Here is a 15063-nt window from a genome sequence, read left to right on the forward strand (position 1 = left end):
AGGAAATCTCCCCTTGGGGCGACCAGCTCCCGACTTGAGAAGGCTCAGTCCGAGCTTGATAAGATTAGTCAACTGAAGGCTGCCAGGATTACTGAGCTGGAGGCCTCTTTGGAGAAAGAGAAAACTAAAGCTACCGCGGCTGTGGCGGCAGCGAAGACATCTGAGGAGATGGCGAAGGCGGCTACAGAGAATTATACTCGGCTATATGCCGAGCTTGTGGAGACGAAGGAGAAGTTGCAATCCGCGCAGGACGAGTTTTACGAGCTGGAAGGTCATGTGGCCAAGGGTATGGATGCTATGTTCGAAAATTTGAGGGCTCAGGTCCGGGTTCTTGCTCCCGACCTGGATCTGAGCTTATTCAGTACGGATAACATTGTTGTGGAGGGAAAGATTGTTCCTGCTCCTACCGAGGATGAGGTTCCGATGACCGACCCCAAAGTTCCGATTGAGAACCCGACTTCGCCTTTGGTCGGGGATGGGTCTGGTGTGGAGGTTCCAATCCGGGATGACGTTGCCGTCGATGCAGTCCCGATCTCTATGTTTCCTCCGCAGCCTGCTGTTGATGTGGAGTCCGGAAAGGACCTTGATCCTCTGTAATCTTTTTGGTGTTTTGCCCGGCTTGTGGGCTTTTTTGTTGTTGGATGGTTTCTGTGAACGCTTTGGACACCTTTTGCTTTATTTAGCTACTTGTAGTAACTTTATTATGCGGTGTTTTTGTTCGCGTTTTGACTTTTTTGTTTCCGCTTTTGTGCTTTTTAGTTGTTTTCGGATAACAACTTTTTAGCTAGCGTCTCGAAACTTCCTTTGCTTTCGTTCTTTTGCTTGTACTTTTTAGTTGCTTTTTGTAAAGCAACTTTTTTTAGTAAGCATTTTCCGAACTTCCTTTGATTTCGTTCTTTCGCTTGTACTTTTTAGTTGTTTATTTTTTTTTTGTAAAGCAACTTTTTAGTAAGCGTTTTTCGAAATCTTGGTTCCCGCCGTTTTAAGGCTTCTTTCTTGGATCCGAGCTTTTTCCCGGTCCTCGGGCGCTCGAGTACCTCCTTTTGGTTGGGTCCGACTTTGTCGTTGGTCGGCCCTTTTGAGTTATTTTTGTAATCTCTTTTTATTTGGCCTTTTGAGCCTTTTCAGAGTTACTTTATAACTTCTCACATTAATTTGAACCTCGTCGCTTTATCTTTGCCGACCTTGTGTGGTCTCTTGGCAAATGATTTTTTGCGTTTTGCCGAGCATAAATTAATGCGCCTTGGTGGGGTACTTTCTAGGATTTGTTTCATCATGAGGAAGAGGAAAAGAAAATAGAGAAATTTGATTAGTATTAAAAAAAAAGAAAGAATATTTACAGAGTGTTTACCCTTTGACTAGGTCGGGTGTCTTACTTAACCGGGTGTCTCATTAAAAAACCCTTGTAGGGAAAAAGAGTACACCTCGGGTTAAGTTTTTCTAGCTGTAGTACCGCCTTAGATTACAGGCGTGCCAGGCCCTGGGCAGCTCATTGCCTTCTAGGTCGGATACTTTGTAATAGCCTGTCCCTAAGACTTCTGTTACCTTGTAGGGCCCTTTCCAATTTGCGGCTAGCTTTCCTTCTCCCGACTTTTGTGTTCCGATGTCATTTCGGATTAGAATCAGGTCGTGAATGGAGAAGCTTCGCTTTATTACTTTCTGATTGTATCTGAGGGCCGTTCGTCGTTTTAAGGCTTCTTCTCGGACTCGGGCTCTTTCTCGGACCTCGGGGAGGAGGTCGAGTTCTTCCTTTTGTGCCTGTGGGTTGCCTTCTTCGTTGTAGAAGATGACTCTGGGTGACCCTTCGTCTATTTCGATAGGAATCATTGCCTCCATCCCGTAAGCTAGTCGGAACGGTGATTTTCCCATTGTAGAGTGTGGGGTTGTCCGATACGCCCATAGTACCTGGGGGAGCTCCTCGGCCCATGCCCCTTTGGCCTCTTGGAGTCTTCGTTTTAACCCCGCCAAGATGACTTTATTTGCGGCCTCTGCTTGTCCATTGGCTTGTGGGTGCTCGACTGAGGTGAATTGCTGTTTGATTTTTAGTTCGGCTACTAAGTTCTGAAAACTTGTGTCCGTGAACTGTGTTCCATTGTCCGTTGTGATGGAGTAGGGGACTCCGAACCTTGTGACAATGTTTTTGTATAGGAATTTGTGGCTTTTCTGAGCCGTAATGGTGGCTAAGGGTTCAGCTTCGATCCACTTTGTGAAGTAGTCGACCCCTACTATGAGGTATTTGACTTGCCCCGGTCCTTGGGGGAACGGGCCGAGTAGGTCAAGTCCCCATTTTGCGAAGGGCCATGGTGCGGTGATGCTGATAAGGTCTTCTGGCGGTGCCTTGTGGAAATTGGCGTGTTTTTGGCAGGGGGGGCATATTTTCACGAATTCCGTCGAGTCTTTCTGCAAGGTCGGCCAGTAGAACCCGGCTCGGACTACCTTTTTGGACAATGCCCGAGCTCCGAGATGGTTCCCACACATGCCTCCGTGGACTTCTTCGAGGACGTTCTTTGTTTCTGAGGTCGGGACGCACCGAAGGAGGGGAGTTGTGAATCCTCTTCTGTATAATACGTCGTGAATTAGTGTATAATTCTGGGCGTCTTTCGTGAGTCTTTTGGCTTCCTTTCTTTCGGCGGGAAGAGTTCCCGACTTCAGGTAGTTGAGTATGGGGGTCATCCATCCTTGCTGTTGGTTGGATATGCTCAGCGTTTCTTCCTCTCTTAGCACGGAGGGGGATTGTAAGGTTTCCTGGAGGAGACTTCTGTTGTTGCCTCCGGGCTTGGTGCTGGCGAGTTTTGAGAGGGCGTCTGCCCGGGCGTTTTGTTCCCGAGGTATGTGCTGAATCTGTATCTCTGAAAAGTGGCGCAGTTGTGCCTGTGTTTGGTCCAGGTATTTTTTCATGGTGGGGTCTTTGGCCTGGTAGCTCCCATTTACTTGTGATGTGACGACCTGAGAGTCGCTGAAGATTGTGATTTTTCGGGCTCCGACCTCTTCGGCTAGCTTTAGACCTGCTAGTAGGGCCTCGTATTCGGCTTGGTTGTTTGAAGCCTGGAACTCGAATTTTAGGGATAGTTCTATCCGCGTTCCCTGGTCGCTTTCGAGTATAACACCGGCTCCGCTTCCTGTTTTGTTTGAGGACCCGTCGACATATAGGTTCCACGAGAGTGGGTTTCCAGGGGTCTCAGTGTATTCTGCGATGAAGTCGGCTAGATACTGAGATTTTATGGTAGTCCGGGCTTCATAGTGGAGGTCGAACTCGGACAGTTCCACCGCCCATTGTAGGATTCGTCCTGCCAGGTCTGTTTTTTGTAGGATGTGTCTCATGGGTTGGTTTGTCCGGACTTTGATGGTGTGGGCTTGAAAGTAGGGACGGAGCCTCCGAGCTGTGAACACTAGGGCGTAGGCGAATTTTTCTATTTTCTGATAGTTTAATTCGGCCCCTTGCAGTGCCTTGCTTACAAAGTATATGGGGTGTTGTCCTTGGTCATTTTCTCGTATTAACGCTGAAGCGATTGCTTGATGTCCGACCGAGAGGTATAGTACGAGCTCTTCCCCTTTTAAAGGTCGGGTTAGGATTGGTGGTCGCCCGAGGAATTCCTTGAATTCATGAAAGGCTTTTTCGCACTCCGGGGTCCATGAGAAGGGTTTCCCTTTCTTTAGGAGTGAGTAGAGTGGTAGTGATTTTATCGCCGATCCTGCCAAGAATCTTGATAGGGCGGCCAGCCTTCCATTCAGTTGTTGTACTTCTTTGATACACGTCGGGCTCTTCATATTGAGTATCGCTTCGCATTTATCTGGGTTTGCTTCGATGCCCCTTTGAGTCAGCATGAAGCCTAAGAACTTTCCGGCTTCTGCGGCGAAGGTGCACTTCGTCGGGTTAAGTCTCATGTTGTGTTTTCTGAGGGTGCCGAAGACACTGGTGAGGTCGGTCAGCAAGTTTCTTTCTTCTTGTGTCTTTACCAGCATGTCGTCGACGTACACCTCCAGTTGTAGTCCGATGTGCTCTGAGAACACTTTGTTCATTAGCCTTTGGTAGGTTGCCCCTGCGTTCTTCAGCCCGAAGGGCATTACTACGTAGCAGTAGTTTGCCCTTGGGGTTATGAACGAGGTCTTTTCTTGGTCGGGTCCGTACATCGGGATTTGATTGTATCCCGAGTATGCGTCCATGAAGGAGAGATATCTATAGCCTGAGGTTGTGTCTACTAAGGCGTCGATGTTTGGTAGTGGATATGGGTCTTTGGGGCAGGCTTTGTTGAGATCCGTGTAATCGACGCACATCCTCCATTCTCCACTGGGCTTTTTTACCAGGACCACGTTTGCGAGCCATAGGGGGTATTTTACTTCCCTAATGAACCCTGCATCTAGTAGTGCTTGTACTTGTTCTTCTATCGCTTGCATGCGTTCGGGTCCGAGCTTCCTGCGTCTTTGTTGGACAGGTCGGGATCCCGGGTACACTGATAGCTTGTGGCACATCAAGTCGGGGCTTATGCCTGGCATGTCGGAGGCTTTCCAGGCGAAGAGGTCGGAATTTTCTTTTAAGAGGGTTATGAGTTCCTCTTTTAGGCCTGCTTCGAGGTTTGCTCCTATGTTTGTTACTTTTTCAGATGTGTTCCCGATTTGGACTCTTTCGGTTTCTCCCTCTGGTTGTGGCCGAAGATCTTCTCGGGCTTGAACTCGCCCGAGTTCTATTGTGTTGATCTCTTTTCCTTTTAAGCTCAGGCTTTCGTTGTAGCATCGCCGCGCCAGTTTTTGGTCGCCTTTTAGGGTAGCGATTCCCTTTGCGGTAGGGAACTTCATACAGAGGTGTGGGGTCGAGACTATAGCTGCCAGTCTGTTTAGCGTTGGTCGCCCAATGAGGGCATTGTATGCTGAAGTGACGTTGACTATAATGTAGTCGATGCTTAATGTTTTAGATTGCTCGCCTTTTCCGAAGGTAGTGTGTAGCGAGATGTATCCTAAGGGATGGATCGGGGTATCTCCTAGCCCAAATAGGTCGGTGGGATAGGCCTTTAGTTCTTTTTCTTCAAGTCCGAGCTTGTCGAAGGCCGCTTTGAACAGGATATCTGCTGAGCTCCCCTGGTCAATCAGGGTTCGATGTAAGTTGGCGTTTGCGAGGATAATGGTGATTACCATTGGATCGTCGTGCCCGGGTATTATCGCTTGAGCATCTTCTCGGGTAAACGAGATAGTAGGTAGTTCGGGCAGGGGACTGTCTTCTCGGACGTGGTAGACTTCTTTGAGGTGTCTTTTTCGCGAGGATCTGGATGTTCCTCCGCCTGCAAAACCTCCATTTATCATGTGAACGTGCCTTTCAGGGGTTCGCGGGATTTGTTCGGCCCGATCTTCGTTAACTCCCCGCCTTCTCTTCCTGGTCTCTTCTCCTTTCTCTGCTATGTATCTGTCGAGTTTCCCTTCTCTGGCTAGCTTTTCTATAACATTTTTTAGGTCGTAGCAGTCGTTAGCAGAATGACCGTAGAGCTTGTGGTATTCACAGTATTCGGACCGATCTCTCCCCGCTCTCTTGTGTTTTAGCGGTCGAGGTGGTGGGATCTTTTCGGTGTGGCATACTTCTCTGTAGATGTCTACCAAGGAGACTCGGAGGGGGGTGTAACTATGGTACTTCCGTGGCTTGTCCGAGTTGGCTTCTTCTTTCTTTCTCTGTTCCCGATCTCGATCTCGGAGTGGGTAGGTTGATTCCTTCCTAGAAGAGTCTCTTAACTGGGAGGTTTCCTCCATGTCGATATATTTTTCTGCTTGCTCCTGCACCTCGTATAGGGAGGTCGGGTATCGTTTGGATAGGGATTGGCTAAACGGTCCCTCCTTTAGGCCATTTGCTAGTCCCATGATGGCTGCTTCGGTGGGCAAGTGTTGTATGTCTAGGCAGGCTCTGTTGAATCGCTCCATGTACTCTCGGAGAGTTTCTTGGTTACCTTGTTTGATTCCGAGTAGACTGGGGGCATGTTTTGTCTTGTCCTTTTGAATAGAGAACCTTGTTAGGAATTTTTTGGTTAGGTCTTCGAAGCTGGTGATTGATCTTGGTGGCAGGTTGTCGAACCACTTCATGGCCGACTTGGTGAGAGTGGTGGGGAAGGCTTTGCATCGAATTGCGTCGGAGGCGTCGACCAGGTACATTCTGCTTCTGAAGTTGCTGAGGTGGTGACTCGGATCGGTGGTGCCGTCGTAGAGATCCATATCTGGTGGTTTGATGTTTCGCGGTACCTTCTCCTTCATGATCTCTTGTGTGAAGGGATCATGGTTGCCTTCGGGGTGGTGCCGCGTTCTGTCCGGTTTTTTAGGTTGGCCTCTATTTTCCGTAGTTTTTCTTCTAATTCTCTGCGCTTGCGAGCCTCCCTTCTCAGATCTTGTTCAGTTTCTCTCTGCTTCTTTATGTCCTCTTCGAGTTGTTTCAGTCGATTTTGTTGTGCTCGGACGGTTTCTAGAATTTCCGAGCTCTTTTCATTCTCGGGATTTTGTGGATCTTTGCTTGGGAATGATGTCTTTGGGCGATTCTATTTGTTTCCTCCTGGAGTGCGTGGTGATAGAGGGCTGTCCGGTCGTTCTCCAGTGTCAACTTCATCCTCTTGTTCTGATGCAGCGTGGTCATTGTTGGAGGGGTCGTCCGCCATAGTAGAGGGATGACTTCCAGGGTCCCCGGCAACGGCGCCAATGTTCCGAGGGTTACCTGAAACGTGTAGCTCGGTCGTCTTGGTGAGGCCCGAGGTGGGGGTCAGGGACCCGAGCTTGATATGTGGAGTGGTTGGTGGTTGTACCTGCAATGACACTCCGATGCTTAAGTTAGCATGGGTTCAAGCAGATATGTGTAGAATGTGGAATATGTCATACCTGGGTGCTCCAGTGTATTTATAGTAGTTGGCCGTGATCTCCCCTGGATAAGATATTCTTATCTTATCTTATCTTCTTGGGAGTTTTATCTCTATCTTTGTGGAACCGCCTTTTCTAGGCCTTTTCGGCCTTTAGGTTTTGGGCTGCGTTCCTTTTGATGGGCCTTCTTAGCGTTATTGTCCGAGGTCCGACCTCAGGCGTGGGCCTTTGGGACGAGGTCGGACCTTTCATGGATTTTGCCGAGTTGGAGGAGCCCGGTCAGGGTATGAACAGAAGGGATGACTGTGACAAGCTTCAAACTCACGACTGTGGGGCGCAATGATAGTGCGCAAGAGGATCATTGGATCTCAATCCAAAACAATCGAGAACCGATAGCTGATTAGCCATGCGGTAGCTGTGCCTGGTATTTTTCATCCGAGACAAGAAATCTGACAGTTGATTAGCCGTACAGAAACCGTAGAGGACCATTTTCATTGAGAGGACAGGGGGTAGCCATTGGCAACGGTGATCCCCAACATACAGCTTGCCATGGAAAGGAGTATGAATGATTGAATGAAGGCAGTAGGAAAGCAGAGATTTAGAAGGAATAACGCATCTCCATACGCTCATCTGAAATTCCCACCAATGAACTACATAAGTATCTCTATCTTTATTTTATGTTTATTTATCTTTTAGGTATCAAAACTTCATAACCATTTGAATCCGCCTGACTGAGATTTACAAGATGACCATAGCTTGCTTCAAGCCGACAATCTTCGTGGGATCGACCCTTACTCACGTAAGGTATTACTTGGACGACCCAATGCACTTGCTGGTTAGCTGCACGGAGTTGTGAAAAGTGTGAATTATGATTTCGTGTACCATTCCCCCACCCTATTTTTGTTTTACACTACTTTCTATAAGCTATGAGCAACTGACCTCCTATGTTAGGGTTAGGAGCTCTGCTGATTCTCATGGATTAATAATATTACTGTTTCTATTTTAAAACTCGTTTGATTCCATTTTCTTGTGCATTTTTGGTCTTTATCTCATGAATTGAGGATGAACCGTGACATTCATCCTTGTTCTACATGGGTTCCATGTGAATCTTGACCCGGATAGCGTTGATCCATAGCTAGAAAGAGCACTCCAAATTCCAAGAGCGTACATGGGTGACTTTGGATAAGTGACATAAAATCCCATTGACCATGGGTTATTGAGGTCTTTGTGGCATTAAGGCTGGAGTAAGAGAAGCAGCATTCCCTGATCTAGAAGATCCGACCTTGTCTATGGCAATTTAAGTAGGATTGAGAAAGGGAGTGGATTGCTTAGGTCTTTACCTTCGACCATAGTGGGAAGCCATGAGTTAACTTGATGAGAGGACATGAGTTGCTCGGATATGGTGGACTGCTATGGTTTAGAAGAGATTAACTTGATGAGAGGACATGAGTTAATCACTTACAGCTGCCATTGAATGAATCATTCGTTATTGAAGTAGACCGTAAGAAAAGTTAATCCGGAAAGAATATGCATCTTCGAAGTCTTAATTGAATCTCTATTATTGCTTTCAAATTAATCTGGTATTTCGTTTCCTTTAATTTTTGTTTATGCTTTCAAACAAACAACCATCTTTTGGAATCGCATGGCTAAGATCTACAAGGTAGCGTTTGCTTGCTCAATCTGAGGTATTACTTGGACGACCCAATGCACTTACCGGTTCAGTTGTGTAGAGTTCAATTTCACGCACCATGTATAAGGTAGGACTGGACTTCTAGTGATTACCACTTTCATTCCAGGTGAGAAGTCTTTAGTGGGAATCTTCTTGTTCCTCCAGCCCTTAGGTACCTTCTTCTTGGGACCTCCTACTTCCTTGGTGAGTGATGAATGCCCAACACCAAAACTATTGGGACTGATGACAAGTCATCATATACCCATTTTTCAAGCTAATTTCACTTGTTTTACTAGTCTTTATGCACTTTCTTGCATCCTAAGTAAGTGATTTGGAGTGAAATTGCATAACTTCTTTAAATCAAGCAACTACCATTAAATTGATGCTAACTCATGAGGTTTAAGCTAAATTTAATTGATTTTTAATTGATTTATAAGCCTTGTGAATTTAGTGATACTTTGAGTGGTTGTTTTGGTTTATTGTAGGTGAAGAAAAGAAGAAAAGAGGAAGCGTGGCTTAAGAAAGCGTGGCCCAAGAGAGAAGAAGTGTGGCGCATAAAAGGAGGAAGCAAGCATTGCCCTCCACAAGGGCACACTGCCCTCTAGGAAGGCAACATAAGGAAACAAGCCTTGAGAGGCAACACTGGCCTGCCCACAACAAGGGCAGAGCACAAATTGGTGCCATGGATCAAGGAGAGCAAAAACACTGCCCTGCCCTCCTCAAGGGCAATATCGGGCTCATCAAAGGAAGAAATTCAAAGAAAAAGCTCACCAATGCTTGCCACAAGGATCGAACACGGCACCATGAGGAAGCAAGGAACTAGGCCTTATTTTGGTGCCAAGAAAACCAAGAAAAATAAGTAGCATGTGCATTGCCCGAGTTTCGAACACGGGGCTTCAACTTTGGAAACATTGCCCTGCCCTCCGCAAGGGCAGGGCAGCATCTTGTGGTGCACGGCCAGTGCACCAGATTGGCGCACCAAGGGAGCTTCGGCAGCAACATAGCGCACGCACGGGCAGCATTCTGGCGCACCAAAAATTTCTGCCCTGCCCTCCACAAGGGCAGGGCAGCATCCTGCAACACCAACACGCACACACCAAGGCACCAACGGCCGCACGCACCATTTTCTGCCCTGCCCTCCACAAGGGCAGGGCAGCCTCCTGGTAGCAATTGTTCTTGGGCTGAAAAATTGGTTTAAAAATCCAATTTAATTCATTTCTTCACCAACTCAAAAGTCCATCCAAATTCCAAAATCCAAGAATAGAAAGTGTATAAATAGGAGATAGTTTGATGTAACTAGGACCTTTTCTTTTACTTTTGAACTTTGATCTTTCTTTTGAGCTTTGAATCTTTACTTTTATTTTTGAACTTTTGAACTTTCTCTTGGGGGACTTCACAAAATTTCAAAGAATTGGGGAGGAGAATTGATCTCTCTTCTTCCTCGTTCTTGCTTGAGCATTTTTACTTTTCTTGTTTGAGTTTTGGGTGTGAAGAATTGAGGAAATTCTGTCTCAATCTCCATTCAAAATCTCTTTAATTCCTCTTCTGCATAATTGAGTTTAATTACAATTCCTTTACTGCTTCTTCTTCAATTTCTTGTTAATTGCTTTGTGAACTTGGATCTGGGAAGGCAATTGAGATCTAGACTTTGCTATCTAGTCTCTTGAGACCTGAGATCCCATTTTCCTTTTTGGTTCTTCTGTGAACCTCTGCTGCAAGATTAATTTCCATTTCTGTTTGGATTCTAGTTATTTCTAATTCAACTTCTGCTTTATTAATTGTTGCAATTTAATTTCCCTTGCTGAAATTCTGAATCCCCAATCCTCAAATCCCTTTTCCATTGAAGCAATTTATATTTCTTGCACTTTAAGTTACTGCAATTTACATTTCTTGCACTTTAAGTTTCAATCATTTAATTTCTTGTTCTTTAAGATTCAGCATCTTTTACTTTCCTGCTCTTTAATTTACTGCAAATCTCCCCTCTCCCTTTACATTCCAAGTAATTTAGCTTCTATTAATGTTAAACCACTCATATAATACTTGATTCGCTTGACTAAATCAACCACTAAACTAAAATTGCTCAATCCTTCAATCCCTGTGGGATCGACCTCACTCCCGTGAGTTTTATTACTTGATGCGACCCGGTACACTTGCCGGTGAGTTTTGTGTTGGATCGTTTTCCACACATCAAGTTTTTGGCGCCGTTGCCGGGGATTGAAATAGATTGACAATGATTAAGTGAATTGGAGGTCTAGATCAAGCACTTTTTCTTTTCTGTTTCTTTAATTTTTGACTAATACACTAACTGTTTGAATTTTTGCTTAAACTAACTAAAACTTCATTCTAGCAATAGATTGAAGTTTCACTGGTTTTCTGGATCTTTGTGTTTCTTATTGTGTGTTTGTATGTCAGGTACAGGAAGATCTTCCTCTATCCTCTCGGAAATTGACCAAAGAACTCTTCGAAGATTAAGAAGAGCTGAAAGAGGGAAGAACGTTATTGGAGAGGAAGAATCTGAGGAGGAATTCCAAGAAATGGAAGGAGATCCATCAAATCTCAATCAACCAGGAGGAGGGGCCAACAATAACCCACTGATGCCAAGGCATCTTAGGCTAGTTTCACTAGCATTTTTCTGTTAGTTTTAGTTGTTTTGTGCATTTTCTTGAGCTTAAAGTAACCAAGAATGGTTAAATGAACAACAAAGTAATGAATCATCCAAACAGTGTAATTTTGATGCAAATTCCATGAGTTTTTAGTTATATTACTTGAATGCTATGAATGGAAGAATTCTCATGAAATTTTGCAAGACTTTGATGCAATTGTGTGGATGATTTCAGGGAAGAAGAGGCTAGGCAAGGAAACAACAAAATCAATAAAGGAAGCTTGAAGATCACATGTGGAGTACAATGTTGAAAGTGGCGTTTAACCTCCAGTTTAACCTTAAACTGGAAGTTAAACGCCAGAATAAGGAATGCACCAAATGCTGAAAGTGGCGTTTAACCTTCAGTTTAACCTTAAACTGAAGGTTAAACGCCAGAATCATGAAAGCTGAGAAAAGAGGAAACTGGCGTTTAACCTCCAGTTTAACCTCAAACTGAAGGCTAAACGCCAGAATGAGAATGGCACCAAGGGAGTGATTCCACGTTTAACCTCCAGTTTGACCTCAAACTGGAGGTTAAACGTGTTCGAACCATATTATGCACCAGGAAGCCATTTCCACGTTTAAGCTCCAGTTTGACCTCAAACTGGAGCTTAAACGTGTTATATGGAACAGCTTGACCATGCCTTCTTCAAACATAAATAACGTGAGCTACAAAACTCCAAATGAGGTGATTCAAAATGCATTGGAAAGAAGACATCTAGAGCTTTCCAAGCATATACGGCATGCATGGTGGATACTAAAAATTGAGGGAGAAAACAGCCCCGTAATGTGCATAGAAGAGCATAGTACCAACATGCAATCAGGCCAGCTGACCTCTTCACCTTCCATGGAGTATAACTCGAGTTGTAGAACTCCAAATGATGCGCTTCCAATTGCATTGGAAAGTAGACATCCAGAGCTTTCCAAAGATGTATAGAAGTATGGGGTGGACAATGCAACTGAGCTTAAACGTGTTCGGCGTTTTTGCTACTCCAGGGTTGCCTTCTCATTTCCACGTTTAACCTCCAGTTTGACCTTAAACTGGAGGTTAAACGTGTTCGAACCAGAATTGCCTCCAGGGTTGCAATCTTCATTTCCACGTTTAAGCTTCAGTTTAACCTTAAACTGAAGCTTAAACGTGTTCGATTAATTACGTTCCTGGGTTGCTTTCTTCCAATTCCACGTTTAAGTTTCAGTTTAACCTTAAACTGAAACTTAAACTTCAACTTAAACGCCACTCCTTGAAAGGGTTTCTGGGCCAATTATATTGAGGTTTAAGTTAGCATTTGAGCACAAATATTAACTTAAACCTATTAGGGTATGAAACCCAATTGAATATCATGGTTTATGGGATTGGGCCTGAAGAATTGATGAGTCTGGAACTTCAATTTGTTGAGTCTTGTGTCATTACTTGTTTATCACTAAGTTTGCTCAATGAATGTTACAGAATTGGATCACAGCCTCATCAGAATTATGGACCATAAAACCAAAGCAAAAGGAAATCAAGGAAAGGCCTCAAAGCCCAAGAAACACAACAGAAGCTCAATTTAGAAAGTGTATAAATAGGATAGAATTGAAGTTAGTTGGGACTTTTTTGACACTTTGGAATTTTCATACTTTTGTAATTGAATTCAGAGCTATGATTCACTAAACCCCTTTCATTGGGTTAGGGAGCTCTATTGTAATTCAATGAATCAATAATAATTTTTATCTTCTTCTTCAATCTTTTCTCTTGAATTTTGTTAGAAAGCTTCTCGATCTAATTCCATTGGTTAGTTGTCTTGGGAAAGAAACTATCCATAATTGGAATCCTTCGGAACCTTGGGAAAGGAATAGAGGATTCATGCTAGAGAAGCTTTCTCACAGTGAATTGGATTGGGGTTTGGATGGATATTGTGACATGTAATCCTACCAAATTGTGGTTCATGAAATTGTGTGGTATAATCAGTGATCGAGCATCATCTCTTCTTATGAACATTTAAACCAAGGGATTGGGAATTTGTTTGTTTTTAGAGAGAATTGGTGAGCCAAGGAATTGGGATCCAATCATATAAGATTGCCAAGCAAAATTCAATGAATGCATTGGATGAGGAAGAGATGAAAATGTTTTGATTCGGAGATTTCAATATCTCCTTATCCCAATGAACTCCCCATCTCTGATCTACCCTTTCTATTTACATTCTGCAATTTCAATTCATGCAATCCTCCCCATCCCTTTTTAATTTCAGCATTTTAACTTCTCGCTCTTTAATTCATGCAATTTAAGATTCCGCAATTCTCATCTAAATCTTGATTTCGCTCAACTTGAACACACTTCCAATTGGAATTGCTCACTCAACCAATCCTTGTGGGATTCGACCTCACTCTATTGTGAGTTTTTACTTGACGATAACCGGTGCACTAGCCGGAAGGAATTTTGCCGATCGTGCAATTTCCAAAAAGCATAGCATCAAGTTTATGCACATCAAGTTTATGGCGCCGTTGCCGGGGATTGGTTTTCGATTGACAATTCTCAAATTGGAAGTTAACTAGATTGAGCATTTTTCTTGTTTTGTTAATTCAGTTCAAGTTACTTGTTGAATTTTAATTTCTGCACTCTGTTATTTGCTTTCTTTCTTTATGCCTTTAAATTCAAGCAACTAACTCACTGACCCATTAACTATTTGAATTAATTCCTCAACTGCTCTAACCATACTCTTCCATTAACCAAGAGTATTCCGCTTGTTTGTTGCTTGTGGTGTGTCTTGTATGACAGGTAGGAGAGGAGAGGCATCAACTCCTCCATATACCGAACCAGAGAGGACCCTTCATAGACTTAGAAGGGAAGCAAGAGGGAAGAGAGTACTGAGAGAGGAAGAATCTGAAGGAGAATCTGAGGACAATTTTGAGGAAGCTCTAGATCTCAACATGGATAGAGAAGTTCACAACCATGAGAGGGTGGATGGAAACAATGCCATTCCTGAGAGGAGGGTTCTTGGTTCATACATAAACCCAACCTCTGGGAATTGTGGTAGTAGCATTCAGAAACCACCCATTCAGGCCAACAATTTTGAGCTCAAACCACAGCTAATATCACTGGTGGAAAACCATTGTTCATTTGGTGGGAGTGCTAATGAAGATCCAAACCAACATCTCACCAAATTCTTGAGAATTTGCGACACTGTGAAGTCCAATGGAGTCCAGGATGATGCCTATAAACTGCTCTTGTTCCCATTTTCACTTAGGGACAAGGCAGCTAAGTGGCTGGAATCATTCCCAAGGGACAACCTAACAACTTGGGATGAGGTGGAGAGCAAGTTTCTGGCACGTTTCTACCCCCCACAAAAGGTCAATAGGCTTCGATCTGAGGTTCAGACTTTTAGACAACAAGATGGTGAGACGCTCTACGAGGCATGGGAGAGGTTCAAAGAGTTGACAAGGAAATGCCCACCAAACATGTTCCCTGACTGGGTGCAATTGCATATTTTCTATGATGGACTTTCTTATGAATCAAGGAAGGCTGTAGACCATTCATCAGGAGGTTCATTGAACAGGAAAACGACTGTGGAAGAAGCCATTGAAGTGATTGAGACAGTGGCTGAGAATGAGTACTACTATGCTTCAGAGAGGCACAACACTAAAGGAGTCATGGAGCTGAACCATGTTGATATAATTCTAGCACAAAACAAGGTGTTTGCCAAGCAACTAGCAGAGCTCACCAGGAAATTAGACACAAAGCAAGTGGCTGCAATACACACACAAGATCAAGAGGAAGAAGGAGGTGATTGGGAAGAGGCCAACTATGTGGGAAACCAACAAAGGCAATCATATGATCCACATTCCAACACTTACAACCCAGGATGGAAAAACCACCCAAACTTTGGGTGGGGAAACCAGCAAAGCCAACCACAAAACCACAAACCTTACAACCCCAACCAACATAACAATTCCACAT

At 44.2% G+C, this 15063-nt stretch overlaps 1 non-coding gene across 1 annotated transcript; it reads right to left on the minus strand.

The window, feature by feature from the left end:
* Nucleotides 1–14462: 14462 nt before the first annotated feature.
* Nucleotides 14463–14566, minus strand: LOC112719547 (small nucleolar RNA R71). Its single transcript, XR_003161846.1, has one exon. It is a non-coding gene; the product is annotated as a small nucleolar RNA R71 (small nucleolar RNA).
* Between the last annotated feature and the right edge of the window lie 497 nt (nucleotides 14567–15063).

Source organism: Arachis hypogaea, chromosome 10 (assembly GCF_003086295.3).
Source record: "Arachis hypogaea cultivar Tifrunner chromosome 10, arahy.Tifrunner.gnm2.J5K5, whole genome shotgun sequence".
Taxonomy (NCBI): domain Eukaryota; kingdom Viridiplantae; phylum Streptophyta; class Magnoliopsida; order Fabales; family Fabaceae; genus Arachis; species Arachis hypogaea.